This window comes from Etheostoma cragini, chromosome 17 (assembly GCF_013103735.1).
Source record: "Etheostoma cragini isolate CJK2018 chromosome 17, CSU_Ecrag_1.0, whole genome shotgun sequence".
Taxonomy (NCBI): domain Eukaryota; kingdom Metazoa; phylum Chordata; class Actinopteri; order Perciformes; family Percidae; genus Etheostoma; species Etheostoma cragini.
Window position 1 is genome coordinate 24,151,388 of NC_048423.1, and position 19,074 is coordinate 24,170,461.

General features: G+C 42.6%; 1 long non-coding RNA gene across 1 annotated transcript in view; it reads left to right on the forward strand.

Annotated features, from left to right (window-relative positions):
* The window catches only part of LOC117960776, a 13,727-nt gene extending 2,141 nt beyond the window's left edge, over window positions 1-11,586 (forward strand). The window contains exons 2-3 of the long non-coding RNA XR_004660225.1: window positions 842-843; window positions 11,573-11,586. This is a non-coding gene — a long non-coding RNA (uncharacterized LOC117960776). The remainder of the gene's footprint in view (window positions 1-841; window positions 844-11,572) is intronic.
* The last annotated feature ends 7,488 nt before the right edge of the window (window positions 11,587-19,074 follow it).

Genomic DNA, 19,074 nt, shown 5'->3' on the forward strand with positions numbered 1-19,074 from the left:
TATATATATATATATATATATATATATATATATATATATATATAAAATCATTTTTTAGATATGGCAATGATTATAGTTTATGGATCAAGTACTTTAAGACATATATAGTATAGATACTGTACGTATACATATACTGTATATCAAAAAAGATTTTTTAAATCTGGCCATGATCCTAGTTTATGGACTTTAAGAGTTGGTTTGTATAGTGAGTGTAGTGGTTGGTTGGAGCGAAGTGCTGCTTAGACGGACCGTGTGATGGTTGTTCTTTGTTGTGTACCTCTGCAGAGTGTTGGATCCTGGCTGGATGGAAAGGGAACCTGGAGCTGCTCTACTCTGAGACCGACATCAGTTAATAAAGTCTCTCCGTCAGGTCTGAAATAACAGTTTGAGGTACTGAAACGCAGAGATAAGTGAGTGATCATCCTGTTGATTTAGACACAATTTACACAGGAAAACCTGCGCTGTGTGGACTCCAAGAGAGGCCCACAGCAGGAGCACACACACACACACACACACACATTGATTTGCTGGTCACCAAAGTGTGAAAGAATCCTTGACAGAGCAAGTCACTTTCTAACTTGAGGCAACATTTGTGCTACTTTCAGTTCACAAATGTGTTCTTTGCTTTTTGTATTCCTTTGTGTCAGCTCTGTCCTGCTGAGAAGTAGATGATGCACCCTAAAAGTCTGGTTTGTGATTAAATAAAACAAGATCGATAGATAGCATGAGAAACAAGCATGAATGAACAGCTCAACCGTGGGACACGTATTGAAACTCAAAAAACATCGAGAGAAAATCAACAAAAAAAACAAAAAAGACTTCACTACCCACAGACACAGAGATGTCTTGGTAGTGAAGTGCAGAAAGTCCACAATGCTAACACTGACTCTGTTTTCTTAAGCAGGAGTATTACTGTTAAACTATTAATACTAGTATTAGTATTTGCTGTAACGCAATGTGATGTCATCTGGCAAATTAAGTACTGTTTGTGCAAATGTGAAGCTATGGTTAAGGTGAATGCATGCAGGAATCTCCAACTGAAGGAGTCTCTAGGTCTGTTAACCGGGTTATGAGAACTCGGATTTTAACCGGGGTAAGGTCTTTACATGGCGTTTGAGAAACCAGAGTATTGCCTTAACCCAAATATACACTAAACACACAAAATGTTAACAATGGCCATTAAAATGGTCAAGACTGTTATTCCACGGCAGTTCGTGAACTGGTCACGTATTTGATTCGTGTACATAAACACGTTTATCTCGTTTTCTTAGCGATGTTTTTTTAAACTAATGTATTTCAATGTATTTCAGATTGACACTGAGAAGATGACGTAGCATTAAGAGCGACTACGGTAGCACATGAAAGCCCGAAAATCTGCGTACGGAGGTTGGTTGGGGCGGGGGATTGGTCTAACAACACAGGACTTTCACCCAGTAGACCGGGGATCGTGTCCCGTGTGTCCTGAACCTAAATGTCGCGGTCTTCTTTTACTAAACCCAACCATGCCGTTGTTGTCCCACGTCCCGTTATTGTTTCCCTAAACCCAACCCGTCCCGCTTCATACAGCTACGCAATTGTTGGTATTATAAAAAACGTGCTGACCGTCACAAAAAAACAACAACGTGCTAACCATCATGAAAAAAACAAGATAAATGTGTCCGGGTCCACAAATCAATCAAAATCAATTTCTATTCAGAAAACCTGGCTGAACTTAAAATACCCCAGCACAGTACCAGCCGGTCTGTGTATAGTCTGCTGTCTCTCTCTGTCTCCATTTGTCCGTCTGTCCCTGTTCAGCTTACTTATTTCAGTTTAAATTTTTGTCCAGCCTGTCCACTGTCTCACACTGGTACTAGTGTTGTCCCTCCTCTGAGGCAAAGGACTGCTGTTTTCTTTCCTGCTGTGATTGACAGCTCCCTATCAGTGCACTTATCATCTGAATGTCAAGGACTTCCAGAAAAGCCCATTTTCAGGTGATTGATGGAAGCCAGTCAGCAAATGAAGAGAGAGGGATGGAGATAGAGTGAAAGTGAAAGAGTGAATCACAGAGACAGCAGGAGCAGACAAACATTACCAAATTAATGTGGCGGCATTGACATTTAAACAAAATGTTTAAAGGTTTTACACAGCTGCAGTCAATAAATGATAAATTTTCTTTGGTACGGCCTGTTACAGCGACCCTCTCCATGTTGCATCGGTGTACAACATTACTAACACAAACCTGAACTGTAACAGTTTCCCATATAAGGCCTCTTGTCAGTCAGGTTCAGTGTTGTTGACCTCTTGAGGAGAATGGATTGAACGGCTGCTGGGAGGAATGGGGAGGAAACGGGGAATGCTTGATGCTCGACCTTCCAGAGCGGATAAAGACATCTCTAATGTAGGATTATAGATGGTTGTGTGAATTTCCACAGAGAAAGATCCATGTTTGCATCAAGCTGACTGAATTCTAAATATGGATAACCAATAATGCTTTAAGAGAGTTCTTGAAACCTAAAATTGGAGCCATGATGTCCCTACATTGTTTTCATTTGTTCACATGCTGGAATAGGAGAAAGAAACATTATTTTAAACCAATCACAGTCGTCTAAGCTTTTGCACACAAGCTCTGGCGTGAAGAACTCCCTTTAAGGTAAACGCCATATTAAATATTAGATGACGTTAACTGTTCCCTCACATACAGTAACGTTAGCTTTTTAAAATAGGTGGTTTAATGTAATTGGCTCTTACCAGTGTAAAGCCATGTTAAAGGCGGGCTTGGTATTTATTTCCAATATACAGTACCAGTGAAAAGTTTGGACACGCTTTCTTATTCACTTGAATACACTGTTTAATAATTTTAAAAAAACCTGGGACAGACCCAGACCCAGGGTCTTGGTAGGCGGAGTCTGACGGGCCGGTTGGGTTTAGAATGAAAAGCGGCAATAAAAGTCACAATAAAAGATAATGGAACAGTGACTAAAGTTTGTAGTAGTTCATGGCATAGCAGGGTACTGCAAAGCGTAGCAGGACGTAGCAGAATGTAACGTGGCATTGCAGAGCGTAGCAGGATGTAACAATGTTTGACATTACATGACACATTCTTTATTAATGCACAAAGTGTGAAAAGGGCCCCATAACAGATTTTTGTCCAAATTAAAAAGTGTAATCAGTTCCATTTTATTCCATTGGAAGTGATCAAATGTTCTACAATTGGCCGTTTCAATCATACAATTCATTTTTTTATTTCACACAATGTTATCATCAACACTCAATCTGTCAACCATGTCCACAGTTGCCTCCGTGGTGACACGTTAGGGCAGCATTTGTCATTAGAGCTGAAGTCATAGACACAACAACAGGGCAGGGATACTGCGGTCCATCTCTGGAGCCCCGCTCAAGTCCCCTTTTAGACCAAACACAATCTATCAAACAGCCATCAGTGGGACTGTGTGCAAATACCACCATGATAATTACATCATATATCTATCTATATATATATATGTATGACATCTCTGACATATCTCCATTAGTGCATGTATAGGTACTGAGCATGTGTGTGTAGTTCAGGCCTAAGTGTAAATTGTAATTTCCCCTTGCGGGACTATAAAGGGAACTTTATTGTTGTCCCCATGTCCCCATAGTAGAACATGGACACGTCTCTGAGCGGACTATCTGGAGCAGACAGTAGGTAAACATCACTTGAGTCCCTCTTCATCTGGAAAACTCCTGCTTGTCTGCTTAAAGTCAGATCATGTTACTGACATGTTTTACCCTCTGGGGCCGAAGACATTTTTTTTTCAAATATTTGGGTCACATGGTTTATTTGTATAACCTCAACCACAACAATGCAAATTATAGCTTTATTTTTCCAGGGCAAGCTGACAAAAGGAAAAACTAAATGACAATTTGATCTCACAGAAATGTATTGAAATCACACAGAGAACAACAATAAGCAAGAGTTTTTGCATTTTTTTGTGAGCTTTTTTTACTGATTACATGCTATGATAGAGGAACTTTTGCATTACTTTTTTTTGTACTGCTCTGCTGCTGTTATCTATGGTTGATCCCCTTGACTTTCTCCATCTCAATGTGAGTCAGAACTAGAACATAAAGCTGGTCAGGGGCACCACATCATCCACAACTCCAGACCAGGAAACCTGTTAGTGCAGTTTCTGGCTGCATAGGCACCCATAGTAGGGTAGTGAGCCAAGATCCCCTGCCCGCCTAGTAGCAGTCACTTTAGGGACTTTGTGATTTTCATGATAATCCATCAGCATTGAAGGTTATGGCGTTTTTCCACTGCATGGACTCGCCTAGACTCTACCCGCCTTTTTTGGTTTTCCATTACGAAAAAAAGACCCTGGTACCGGCTAACAGGTACTTTCTGTAGTACTACCTCCGCCGAGGTTCCTGAGGCGATACCGAAAGGTGACGTGAGAAACCTGCAGACTGCTGATTGGTCGGAGAGAATTGTCACTAATCGCTTGCTAGGGACAGACGGGGTTGTTAAAACCAAACAGTCAGGTCCGAGTAATGTGGTCTGTGAGAAGTGAAAGCTTCGACCATGAAGATAGTTCGTGGTTATGCCAGAAACTATCCAGGCTACTGTGTGCTGCCAGAGTCTATTACCCTCACTTTACCCTCTTGAGACAGCATAGCCCTTATGCAGACATAGAAGCATCAGGATAAACTGGCCAGAGGTAGGATACAACTCTGACCAGTCTCTGAACTACTCTGTTATTCTGTCAAAGGGAAAAATCATCTTTTAATCAAAGTTGTCAAGTTCCCCCTGACAAAGTCTTGCTCCCGGTTGAATGGGCTGGCAAAGGGAACCAGGTTTGCATAATGGTGCGTGTCCACCATGAAGCGTTGTTTCCCTGCTTCCCATTGACTGTTTACTGTGAGCAGCCGTGCAATGCATGCTCGTAGAGTTGCGTGGACTTTGGAGAAGCGGGGCGTGGCGTCGCCCTTTCCTCATTTGCATAAAATTGAATCCAGGCTATTATCCAGGCCATTTATACAAACAACGAGCAGCAGCGCGCCTCGCAAACTCTTCAAAATTGGAAATCAACTCTTTTTTTGTTGATCGCAGTTTTTAACGTTTTCTAACGTTTCTGTCCCATTTTTCAACACTTTTGATGGTTTTTTACTCGATGTTTGTCACTTTTTTTACATTTTCAACACTACGTAACACTAACTTATTAACTTTAGTTTTACAGTTATTTTTGGAATTTCTGGTTAAAAAACCTAATTTATAGGAAATTATACCTAATGTTTGAGTTAGAAAAGCAGAAATTAGGAATTATTGAGACTCAAATTAAAGGAATGTATGTTGATGGATAATCACAGACTAGAATATGGAATATCACTTTTACTCAATAATATTTCAAGAACAGTTCAATTTGTTTTTCAAATACTATAAAATTAATAAGTTGCCCCAAAATTAATGAAAGTAGAGATTTGTACTTGCCAGAGAGCGTTGGGTGGAATCAATCATGTTATTTTGGGGAATTAAAAAGAACATTGATATAGGAAAACAGGTCAATTTGACCTGAGGACAACATGAGGGTTAAACATTTCTTGCATAAAATGTTTTTTTGGATTACACCTTGGTGGGCTATTTTTTGTAAAATAAGTGCTCCAAACGAGCCGCCATTATGGTGTGTTTGGAAATTCGGGAGCAGACAGCCTTACGTGAAGCATTTGTCCAATCAGGTGCAGCCATCGTGGCTGTCAAAGGCTGTAGCCTGCTTTCGTTGCTCGTCAGTGGTCAGTGAAGAAAAACTAATAGCTTTTATCAAGTATTGTATCAGCGGCTATTAACGTGATTCAAGGCATTTCTAATTACAATGTCAGATGTTTTCATTGAACAAGGCCCAAGCATCAAATAATGAGGTAAACATTTATAAAAGAAGTCCCTGTGAGCTAAAACTTTAGATTTCACACTCGCAGTAACAAATGTAACGTAAAATGTACAGTAACTAACTGTAACGATTGGCAGTAAGTTACTGTGAATTCTTTTCACAGTAAAGGTACCGTACTTCCATTCACAGTATTTGATGTATTCATTGTAAAATACAAAACAATTACACACAACATAAGCAAAAAAAAGGAAAAACACAGTAGTTTACTTTACTATTTACAGTACTATAGTGGCTATGATTGTGATTTGTTTTTACTGTAATGCTTTGACTACTGTGATTTCAACAGTAATACTTAGACTACTGTGATTTTGTCATATTGACAAGGTTGCAATGTAACTTTACAGCGTTCTACTGTAAAAATCATATACAGTAGTAGTACTGTGAAATCTAAAGGAAATAACTGGAGATTTTACAGCCATTATTTACAGTGCTGTTCTGAACACTGTGATTTCAACAATTACTTCTACTCTCGGCCCCAGGTGACATCATACCAGTCCACTTGTTCATTAATTTTTTTCTGCTCCAGGCACACTACTGCAGGGCTAACACTACATACCGCTACATGTAGCTACATGCTAATGCTAGAAAAACTTTGCTTTATTGTGGTCCCAGATGTAATTTCTCCCCACTTTTGTCCCCTTCATAGTTCATAGCTAGTATAGTCCATCACTCTGGCTGCAACAGACTGTTCAGGGACAGCACACACACACACACACACACACACACACACACACACACACACAAACAGGTGGACTGTGTCCGGTGAAACGGTAGCCCCTGTCAGCACCCTGAGGCCCCAACAACCCCCACCATCTTCCAAGTGCATTGTGGGTGCCTCCATCCTGTTCCATGGCCCCGCAGGTCGAGTGTGCGCTTCCTGCAGTGTGTGTCACTTTGGATGGGATGAGTCGTAACTATTGTGATTTCCAGTTCTCATTCAACCGTCCAATATAGGCAGCTGGGAGACATCCCGCAGGACAGATGGGACCATGCTACTGGACTCATCACTGCACTTCCATACATCTGCATCTTACTTTCACTTTTTTTAGAGGTGTATTATTCTCAAAGTGAAAGAGTTTAGAGGAATAATAAGGAAAACCAAAAGTGTGTGCATACTACTTGTTGCACGTCCCAAAAACACTGGCTCAAGTGCGCGAGAGACAGAAAATACAATAGAACATATAGAATAGAATGTCTTTATTGTCAAGTGCATCGCCTGTGCAATGAGATTGAAGCAACCCCTTTACAGTGTTGACACAAAATATAAAAAATATAAAAATATAACTAGTGCAGAAGAAGAAGAAGAAAAAAAGAGAGGGGGAACGTGGTGCACAGTTCCTGAGAGCAACTACATACATGCATGTTGGCTGATTGAAAAACGACACACACACACACACACACACACACACACACACACACACACGCACACACAGCTAACAGTAACAACTGATCTGAGCTAACTTTATTCCGCTGTTTGACATGTCCTGCAAAGAGAGGACAACGCGGCCCCCAGTAAAGAGTCTATTATTGATTATAAGGAGTGTGTGTGTGTGTGTGTGTGTGTGTGGCAGAACTTGTTCCTATGGTGATTGGCACAGTTAGGGAGTAGAGAAGAGAGGGGAGTCAGCATGTTTGACGCGTCAAAACTGTACATTTAATGATTATTCTACCTCTGAAGTTCCTTCTGTAATTCAAACACCAAGAGTCCAAACGGCAAAATACTCTCATCGCCAGAGAGATTAGAGTCTTGTGGACACATTTATGTTGTTTATATGATATTTAAGCCTCTATTGGTGGCTTTAACACAATGATGATAGAAAAAGGATGGCAAGCAGCTTTTGGTTTACATTTAACATGGCGGCCACCGAACAACGCCGTCTGTAAAATACGTCAACCGGATCATTGGTCTTATTGGTTGAAGGACTATTCAGTTGCGTACAGAGTCCTTTGGACTATGCCCGTTGGTCACGCCTCATGTGCAGAGAAAATACAGATTCCGTAAGTCTAATATTCAATCTTATAGCGCCCATATTCTGCTCCTTTTCAGGTTCATAATTGTATTTTGAGGTTGTACCAAAAAATACTGTGTGTTTCGGTCTCTGTTTTACCTCCAAAGTGAGACATCTTACTAGTATTATCTCCAGAGTGAGACATCTCACTAGATTTAGCTCCAGAGTGAGACATCTCACTTGTTTTAGCTCCAGAGTGAGACATCTCACTAGTATTATCTCCAGAGTGAGACATCTCACTAGATTTAGCTCCAGAGTGAGACATCTCACTAGTATTACCTCCAGAGTGAGACATCTCACTAGATTTAGCTCCAGAGTGAGACATCTCACTAGTTTTAGCTCCAGAGTGAGACATCTCACTAGTATTACCTCCAGAGTGAGACATCTCACTAGTATTATCTCCAGAGTGAGACATCTCACTAGTTTTAGCTCCAGAGTGAGACATCTCACTAGTTTTAGCTCCATAGTTTTAGCTGCAGAGTGAGACATTTAATTTCTACACTACCTTTGTCTCTCTTTCTCCAAAGTTTAAGTCTGGTGAATTCCATGGACACAAAAACAACTGACACAAGGTTCATACTCAAATCGGTGAGTGAAGACAAGTGCTCTTCGGATGGGAGGTTCCTAAAATAAATGTTCTGCTGAGTGTATAATACACAGGACAGATTAGCATTTGAATAAAAATACTTTAATTTACTGTAAATTTAAATTAAGTGTGGCCTGCATTCACACACACAGAAAAAAATACAGATTATGATATCAGATTATGCAGAATGAAGATGTATTTGACATAGTGACACACACACACACACACTCACACACACACACACAAACCCCAAAATGCATCCTTATTAGATTATCATTTTACATGTTCAATGATGACAACTTGTTACAGTAATATTTTGTCCACCTCCTACAGAAATGGTCCAACAACTCTGTGTGTGTGGGGGTGTGTGTGTGTGTGTGTGTGTCTTAACACTGCTGTACTCAGGCTGCTTGGTATTCCAAACCGGTAAGTAAAACTACAGAGTAGACCCAGACAGCCAGTTCATCACCAGCACTCTCTGATCCCGTCAATCACCCACCGCGCAAAGCCAGTTTTGTTTATGGAGTTAAAATATCGTTGCCTAGCGCCGTAGTTGTTCACTGCAAACAATGGATTCAAAAAACTAAACTCACTTTAGAAACATTTAGTAACACAAATGCTAAAGAGCAGATACCATGTCTTCCATTATTATTGTATTAGCAATTGATCATAATTAAAGTTAGTTAGGGAACTTATAGTGATACAGCAGCAAAATCAGTCACACAGCACAGAATATAAATATAAATGAAATTCTAGGGTACAATATACATACATACATACAATATGCATACATGTGCTCCAAAATGAAAATCTACAGAACTAAGATTGTTTTTTTCCTTGGAGTGGAGATTCGAGTAACATCCTTTTTTCAGTTTGCTTAAAGCTTTGGTCAATCTGTGGAAAATTCTGCAGAAAACTGCATCCGCTGATTCAGTGTGGCCCTGGTTATGATGTATCTTGTAATACGTACCCTGCTATTGATTCAGATATTGTTGCTACTTTATATACATATTTAGTTATTACTAGAACAGGTCAGGCCTCATGGTCAGATTAACAAAACAGACATTAAAAACCGAACACAAAAACTGTTTAGACTATCAAAAAAACTAAACACACACACACACACACACACACACACACACACACACACACACACACACACACACAAACACACACACTTCAAAAACAGACTTGCTGGTGCCTGTGTAGCCCCAGGGGTGTGTGTTGCTGCCTTAATGACGTTCTCAGATCCAGATCGCGTCTCCTTAGCCTCACTCAAAAAAAACAGAGGGGGGGGATGAGATGCAGGGCCTCGTCCTTCTACTGCAACCTCTGCTCCGTCTCTCCATCTCCTCCTCTCATCTGTATGGCATTCATGCTGAATTGTATTTTAGCTTTTCCCTTCCCTTCTTCCCTTCTGCCCACATTAGAGCCGCTTTACAGTCGACGCATCCAAGCGCGACAAACCGGAAACAGGAAGACGGCAAGGGTTAAGATGAGTTGTTTTAAGGTGAATGAAAGGCTTGATCCGAGGAAGTAGGACACCCTAAGCCTCTCCTCTGTAAGCGTAGCTCCCATGGCGCCATTTTGATGCTACCAAGCCATCGCCAGCCGTTAGCATCCCATTGACTCCCATTCATTTTGGCGCCACTTTGACAGCGAATAACTACATCTGAAGCGTTTGCAGACTCTATTTGTCCGTTGATTATTTCTAAGGGAACAAGACAATGTATAAAAGGCTTCATTACCTTGTAGGCCTACCTTACGTAATGGCTCCGTAGCAGACGTTTTTGTAAAAATAGATTGTGTCATAACCACGTATGATTGAGATTTCTCTTGCACAGCTACCAGAAGACTTACAACTTTCAGACAGGTTGCCCACGTCACATCTCCGGTGTAAAGGCAGTTGGGGAAATGGGATCTGTTGGTCCATTTCTTTAACTGTCTATGGTTCTGCCGTTGTTTACCTTTTTCTTCTTCTTCTAGTCCGTGGAAATAGCAAAGTTGTTAGCCTTACCTCATTCGTGCCACCTGTTCAGGAGAGGACTGCAGCTAGTGTCGCGACCACCACACGGGATGCATACACAACAGACAGTTAAAGGCATAAACAGCAACGGCGCTCTCATGCTGTCCCATTTGTGCACGCCAGCTTGGCTGTGTCTACTGTATACCGGCCTCTACTCTCCCCTCCTCTCTAAACCATTTGAACAGACCTGTCTGAGTCCAGCCAAGACCAACTCTGTCACTTCATTAAGTTGCAATCACATTGACAAACTCAAGTGCAGCACTGCTGTTTTTCCATCGGCTTGTGTGTGGAAGGTTGTGGTTTCTATGGTTTTCAGTCAAACAGTTCATTCTTGGGTGTTGCATTAGTGAGCTGCAATGCATAATACACAGCATGTGACACTTAACAATTTCTTTTGCAAAATGGCAACTATTAAACCCGAACTATCTCTCTCTCTCTCTTCTGTGTGTGTGCGTCCTAGTGATTTAGAAAGCAAAGCTATAGGCGGATTTATTCTTAAGTGGGGGGGCCTTTATGCAGAGCTTTTGCTGTGGCCTACCTAAGCGACCTGAGGTTATTACCTGTGCATTGGTGTCTGCGTCATTCTAGCGTAGTGCAGTGTGCGTGTCACTATGTCAAGTACATCTTCATTCTGCATAATCACACACACACACGCGCACACACACACACACACCAATGTCCCCACTTTTTACATTTTTTTATTTTAAGTTATCTTTATGCCTTTTGTGTCTTGAAGTGTCTGTACATATAGCCCTATATGATTATATTTCAATCAATAGAGACTTGCAAAGATTTATTGTACGTGTGCTCATTGTGATAAGAAATGTCTTTGGGGATTAGACTCCATCGTTAAAAATAGTTTAAAGAGGTAGAGAAGCCAGACATGGAGCCTAGACACTGGTGATGGCGGACAGGGACCCTGGAGACCGAACGTGGACCCTGACTGTCGGAAAGGAACTTTGAACTTTCTTACGGTATGTATATTTGTGTTTTTATTTCACACTCGCTTTGGCAATGTAAATATGTGTTTCCCGTGGCAATAAAGCCCCTTTGAATTGAAATGTGAATGAATATAATCCTACCTTCTGTCCCACTCTCTTGTTTTGTAGATGTCAAAGGTCAGCTCTAATTGGCCTAATGGACTGTTCCGACCCAAAACAAGCAGATCTCGGGTCAGCCCACATCTGAGGCCGAGAGGACCTGAGAGGAGCAACAAACCAGTAAACAGACTGGCGTTAGACACAACATCATCCAGCAGCTGGATAGAGTTACTGAGCCGCTCCTTATGTGGACACCAGGTCAGACATCGTTATCATTAAAGGAGAAGAATCTTCAAGAGATTCCAGCACATAACTCTGACAGACGCCACAAATCTTTCTTGTTGATGTCTTTGTTTGCATTACTGTACATGCAAATTGAAAAAGGTTTATTTACAGGCGCCAGAGTAGCTCACCTGGTAGAGCGCGCGCCCATACATAGCCTTTGCTGCATGTCATTCCCCCTCTCTCTCCCGTTCATGACTTCATCTCTCCTATCAAATAAAGGCCTAAAATGGCCACACACAAAAAAATAAAAATAATAATCTACTGTATATTCACAACTGAGTACAGAGCATATTGTATAGTGTAAATACTGCAACTAACCAGTAATACAGAAAAGGGATTCATTCTGTGGGATCCAACCAGGACAACACTGCACATCTTTGTCATCGAAGGCTATGTCTATTGCCTGGAGAAAGCCTGTTTTGGGGGATTTTCACTGCATGGGTGTTTTGCTCATATCTACTCCCATGCAGAGAATAACCATAGACAGTTTAAGAAATGGACAAGGTGACGCCGTTGTTTTCAAGAGAGACCAGTGAAGTCTGTTAGAAGCTCTTTCCCGGTGATGCTGAGCGTTACTGCGCAGCCTCCAACTGAGCTGGAAGACGTAGATGTGACGTGAGCAAACTGTCTGAAAGTTGTAAGTCTTCTGGTAGCCGTGCAAGAGAAATCTCAATCATTCCCAATCAGCAGAGATGGAGATGTAAGTGTGTGTCACTTTGAAATGTTGGTGATTTCATGCATACAAAAGTTGGGTAACCACCCCCACTAGACTAAAAAATGTTGGGTGACCCTCCCCTCAAAAAAGAATAAAAAGACTTGACCCTCCCTTATTTTCCTCCAGTGGTCCATTCCATTAATACCAAACGGTCCCTTGGCTACTTGTCAACGTAGCACTTTGTAGTAACATTAAACTGGATCGATCCATGTTGAAATGTCATATTAATAAATTAGGTCTCTGCTGTGTGAAATGAAATCAATAAAAAATGATGATGCTGTGTGGCAGAAAAAAAGCTGGCTTGCGGTTAGTGAGTATGATTTAGAAAACACTCTTGAACGTATCATGTGTCCTGTGTTTTGACGAAAGTTAGAGTAACCAGAGGGGTCAGAGGGTATCTGACGCCATTGACAGGCGACCAAATGAAATGTCCCGTATCATTCTGGGTTTGAACATTGTTGAAAACATTTGGGTAACTGTAAGTACACAACTCGAAAAAATATGTCACATAGGTATAGGTGTTTTGAGACATTTCATTGCAGAAATATTACATCTTGTATCTTAACCACAACTGGATAAAGTAAACGTATTTCAGCATGAGAATGCAGTTAGGGTATTGTAAAATTGGTCTGGGATTTCTCAGGGCCACACTGATGTGACATGAGAGGGGACGTGGTTGTGTGCTGATGTGACTTCTAGTCACAGGTGTGGGGAATAATTGCGATTTTGGAGAAGGTTGCTTTCAGCGGGAGTTGAGCGAACGGCTGTAGAACAGACGTCGCTAGATAAAGAACACTTCCAAAGACAAAGGACCGAAATACTTTCTTGTTTCCCACACTACAAACTTTTGCACATACCGGTACACCTTTTAAAATCTGATAGGCTACAACAAAGGATGCTGGGGTTGGCCCAGCAAGGATGCCAACCCAACGGAGCCCAGAGGTATTTGTCGTCTTCCCAATGCAAAGCATCAGGGTCTGAGTTGGGTCAGTGTCACTACGCAACCCCCCCCCGAAGTAGGAAAGTGTTGCACTCTTTCAAGCAGGTTAGTACCACACTCACATTGAACGCAACACCTAGGGAAAAGGAGGAAGAGGGATTTTTTGGGTTACCAGCTTAGTAGCGGTGGTCTTTGGGGTTTTAACGAGCCCGGGTTAGTTCAGTTTGTTCGTAACGCTATATGCTGTACAGAACTCAAAACGACAAAAAGAAGAAAATCAGCTATTTTTGTATTCAGACTGACTGGATTCTCCACAGTCTCAGCTAGTTTCTGTGTCCTGAAGTTGTTTTCACGTATTCTCTTCAGTAAAAACTAAAGACTGACAATGAATGACAGAGATCAATAGGGTGCACAGAAAATGGGTACTGACACAAACAATACTACCAAACCAGATATGGAGTGTACCAGTCCTCTACTAATCACTGGTTTAAAGTTTTTGCCGTCTCCCATGAACTCATTTGGTCCAGGTGAATGCTGCAGCTAGGGCCCAAAGTAGCAGAGTTAGGGGCCACATCACATTTTGCCCTATTGTGTATTTATAGACCAGCACCCGTTGGGCCAAAGGAGTGTGTGAACTCTGTGCTTTCCAGCTCATAAATATCTCTGACTGTGACAGGCCTGAGAGGCATGCAGTCAAGAGCTTCCGACCAGCCCCAGGAAGCTGGAGAAACACACTCACCCAGAAGTTATGATGGCTTCTAACCCTCGACCCTGATCTGGAAAGTACGCTCCGAAACCATGGCTGCTGTACGCCTATTTGTCTCTGTGACAGACGTTCACATGGTGACGACCAGAAACCGCCAGAGTTCCTTGAGAGTGATTACAGGGGGTTCTCAGGATATTAAGATCAGTCTAAATGAGTTGTTATTTTGGTCATTGGAATATGAGAATATGTTATACGGCATGAGATTGGAGGAAAAATGGGGAATATATAACTTAAAAGTTTGGGAACTTTCTCAAGCTGTTTCAATTTAGCTGACGTGTGATTTTGTTTTCATTCCCACCTTCCACATTTAACAGGAACCATTAATTTCACTTTTAATAAGTAGGTTTGTTACCCAACGTAAGCCAGCAGCTAAAATCACAAAATCACAATGCAGTTCATACGTCAGTGTCCCCCCTTTGGATGTTTCCCGCACCGGGGGCAAAGGGTTTTTGCAACCTACTCGTCGTCGCTAGGAGACATACTTTGTGGTCGGGGCGGAGACATCTCACGGCCTCTGTTTAATTTGACATCTGGGGTTCCCGTTTGTTCCCGATGGATTGTAAGACGTTCTGTTACTGCTGTTAGCTGCGTTAGCACCCAGCGCTAGTGGTTTGTTTTGGCTGGGTTAGCTGCTGTTGCTTGCTGGGAGCTAGCTGTGGCTGTCCCCCCCCAAGGGGACGTTGTCTCATCCCTGAAGTCTCTTACTGGTCGGGAGTGAGGCAGATGGACCGGCTAGCTGGCTAGCTTAGCAATAGATCAGTTGACAACCCATTAATGCTGCACGATTTTGACAAAATGTGATTTTGCGATATTGATTAGGAATATTGTGATTCATGTTAAGAGTTGTAAAGTATAAGCACAATAAGTAAAGGACGTGTCTACAGAACAGGATATATTAGAAACTATAAAAGTACATATAAAAAACAATTGCATACTTATTGCAACACTTTTGATATAATACTGCGCAACGTGATATCGCAATAACAATATCCAGTCAATATATATCACGCAGCCCTGCTGCCCTCACATCTGCGGTTACTTACTTAATCATAGGTTAGTCGAGTTCAAAAACGTGTTCAAAACAATAATACAAAACATTTATAACGTTGTAGCATTATAATGTAACCTTGAAGTTCAGCCACCAAGCTTTAGCATGAGCCACTTGTCAATGTAGCACAAAAATTGAATAATATGTCAATACACAACTTGAAAACAGTTTCTAGTACTATAGTTAGTATTATTTGATGTATTATTAATACAGGAATGCAAACTGGTAAGGGGTTAAAAAGGTGACAAGGATATGGTGGGTGGACCTCGTCCCTGTAGGGGGGGTCCGGGTCATGCTCCCCCAGAAATGCGTCAATCTGGTGCACTTTGAGAGCAGAATTAACAAATAAAACCCCGTTAACCTATTCTGGGACAACTTCGTAATACAAGTATGAACCTGAAAATGAGCAGAATATGGACTCTTTAATTGGAGAGAAGTTTAACCATATCCCTCCACCCTCAGGTACCTACTGAACATAGGAATACTTCCTTCCACTTCTTTGTATATACTGGTGTTACATGAGGCTGCAGCTCGTGTGCCCACCACCTCCAATAGACAGAAAGGTCAGGTATGGAGCGTAGCTAGTTGAGCAGCAGGGGCTGGTGGGGGTCTTGGTGTGCTCACCCATGGCTGAAAACTTTAAGAACGGGGCATGTGTACTGAACTGTATTAGCATACAATATAGAAGTGGGACACACAGTGGCGTAGATATAATTACATACACACAGAGTGTGTGGCATTACTTTATGGTGTCACATGAGTTCAGAAAGTCAGCTAATGACCAAATGTAAAGTAATTACGCAAGCTACCATGATTAATGAGTGATGTCCTACCTGTTTGTGTATGAGTGTGTGATAGAATTATGGTATGTTTTAGTCAGTAATAAGTAGAGGCAGCACGGCAACACTCAACAACATAAACAGTGTCAGAGTTTAAAACATACCAGACCTATTCCTGCTTTACTGTCCCATCACTCTCTCTCTCTTTCTCTCTCTGTCACACACACACAGGTATCAGTTGTGTGTGTGTGTGTGTCTGTGTGTGTGTGTGTTGGAGGGGTTGTAAATTTAACAACCTTTAATTGACCAAACTTTTGTTCGACATGCGAGGGAAACATGGCCACATCAATCTAGCGCCAATTACAAGTGGCTTCATGCCGACCGGGCCCCCAGTCGCTGTGACAACCCGGATGATTGATCACCAACAGCAACAATTCTCAAACCTGATCAGGCAAATTACCGTGGCGACCGCCGGGGCCATCTGAGTCCCGCATCGCAAAATTAAATCCACTGAGCTCATCACCTCCACTCAGTGACACTCTCACAAAGACACACACACACACACACACACACCGCAGCCACTTCATTCTCATCTCCCCTTTTCATGCACAGAGACAGAGAGAAAGAGAGAGACTCACTACTGGGGCCTCGAGGGGACCCAAGCACCAGCTGATAGGAACGGTATGGGGACATGAAGACGTATTAATGTACTAAAGACTTAATGAACCTCCATCCAGAGCAGAGGCGGAGGAGGAGGTGGAGGGGGAAGAGGAAGAGGGTAGGAGGTGGAGGGAATGGTGTTTACTTTATTACTTTACAGCAGATTAATGGAGATAATCATTTAAAAGATGGAGATGGATTACCCTCTCAAAGCTGGCCGCGGCTACGCACAGCCACCCACCTATAGCCAGCACACACACACACACACACACACACACACACACACACACACGTTTGCTACAGGATTGGTGTATTGCAGCCACCAGCTGTTATCAAGCTCCAATCTACCAGTCTAAAAAATGACACACACACACCCAAAGCAAACAGGTTCATTAAGAAAAAATACCATATAGGCCATAGACAAGTCTCCCATTGCCTAGACTCGCTTTGCCAGACCTTCCTCCATTGCGGTGCAGCGGAGGAGGGTCTGGGATGGGATGCGAGAAAAATCACAATTGGTAAGCACCGTGAAAAGTGGTGCAGCGGCAAAATAGCTTCAGGTAGGAACTTGTTTTGGTGGAAACTGTACGTTCAAAAGTAGTTGTAGTGGTGCGAGAGAAAAGTCCGTTCGGACAGATAGTCTAGCTAGCTGTCTAGATTTACCCTGCAGAGATCTGAGGACCAGGTAACCACAGTCCTCAGATTGGACAGATAGTCTAGCTAGCTGTCTAGATTTACCCTGCAGCGATCTGAGGACCAGGTAACCATAGTCCTCAGAAATCCACCAGAGGTTGGAACGCCAACACAACGGAAGCCTAAGGCAATGCGTATCCAGCCTAAATAAGTGAAACCCGGGGGAAACGTCAAGGATGTAGACTACTCATTGCCAGACCTTTCTCCAAAAACCTCGCCGGGTTGTTTTGTAGATTACAATTGTCTTGGGTGGCACTAAGCTCTGAACACAGCGTTGGTGGCTCTGCAAAATAGTCTCAGGGAGGGACTTGTTTTGGTGGAACATTTGCACCACGCAAAAGAAAACAACAAGTTAAATCTTTACACAATATAGTAAAAGCTATTTAAAGGAACATGCCGAGTTATTTGGACTTTAGCTTATCCACCATATCCCTCCAGAGTTAGATAAGTTCATACATTCACTTCTCATCTCTGTGCGTGTCCTAACTCTGTCTGGCGCACCCACCACTAGCGTAGCTTAGCACAGATGCTCGCGGTAACCGGCTCCAACTAGCCTACTGCTCCCAATAAGTGACAAAACAACGGCAACATGTTCCCAATTAGGGGACAATGGAGCGGGAGATTGGTTGGAGAATCGGCGTAGCGGGTGCGGTATTACTTTATTTATTTTTACTTAACCTTTATTAAACCAGGAAGTCCCTTGAGATTGAAATCTCTTGTCCGAGGGAGACTTGGCCAAGACCGGGCACACCAGTTACAATTTCAATAGAAATACAGAATAATCAAAACAAGCAAACTAGCATCACACATACAGAAAAGGAACAGGTCACGTGTGGCAGTGACATTTTTGTGTTACATGGCATTTTAACATGGCCTTAATGGGACTAGATTATTTAGATGTAGCAAGTTTTGCAAGTTATTCCAAGACCATCATGCATTGAAGTAAGAGAGGGCTCAGTAAAAACCCTTGGAACCTATAAGAGTGCCCCTGGCCTGAGCCAGAAAGCAAAGCTCTTGATCTACCGGTCAGTTCTGGTTCCTACCCTCACCTATGGTCATGAAGGCTGGGTCATGACCGAAAGAACGAGATCCAGGGTACAAGAAGCCGAAATGGGTTTCCTCAGGAGGGGGGCTGGCGTCTTCCTTAGAGATAGGGTGAGAAGCTCAGTCATCTGAGAGGAGCTTGGAGTAGAGCCGCTGCTCCTTTGCGTTGAAAGGAGCCAGTTGAGGTGGTTCGGGCATCTGGTAAGGTTGTCTCCTGGGCGCCTCCCTAGGGAGGTGTTCCAGGCACCTCCAGCTGGGAGGAGGCCTCGGGGAAGACCCGGGACTAGGTGAAGGGACGTCCATCTGGGAGGAGGCCTCGGGGAAGACCCAGAACTAGGTGGAGAGATTATATCTCCAACCTGGTCTGGAAACGCCTCGGGATCCCCCAGTCAGAGCTGGGTAATGTGGCTTGGTAAAGGGAAGTTTGGGGTCCCCTTCTGGAGCTGCTCCCCCCATGACCCGATACTGGATAAGCGGACAAAGATGGATGGATGGATGGATGGATGTCTAGTCACAGCGTGTACAAATAACAAGGTCACGTCAGACACATGCCATCTTTTAACCCTATAGAAACTGG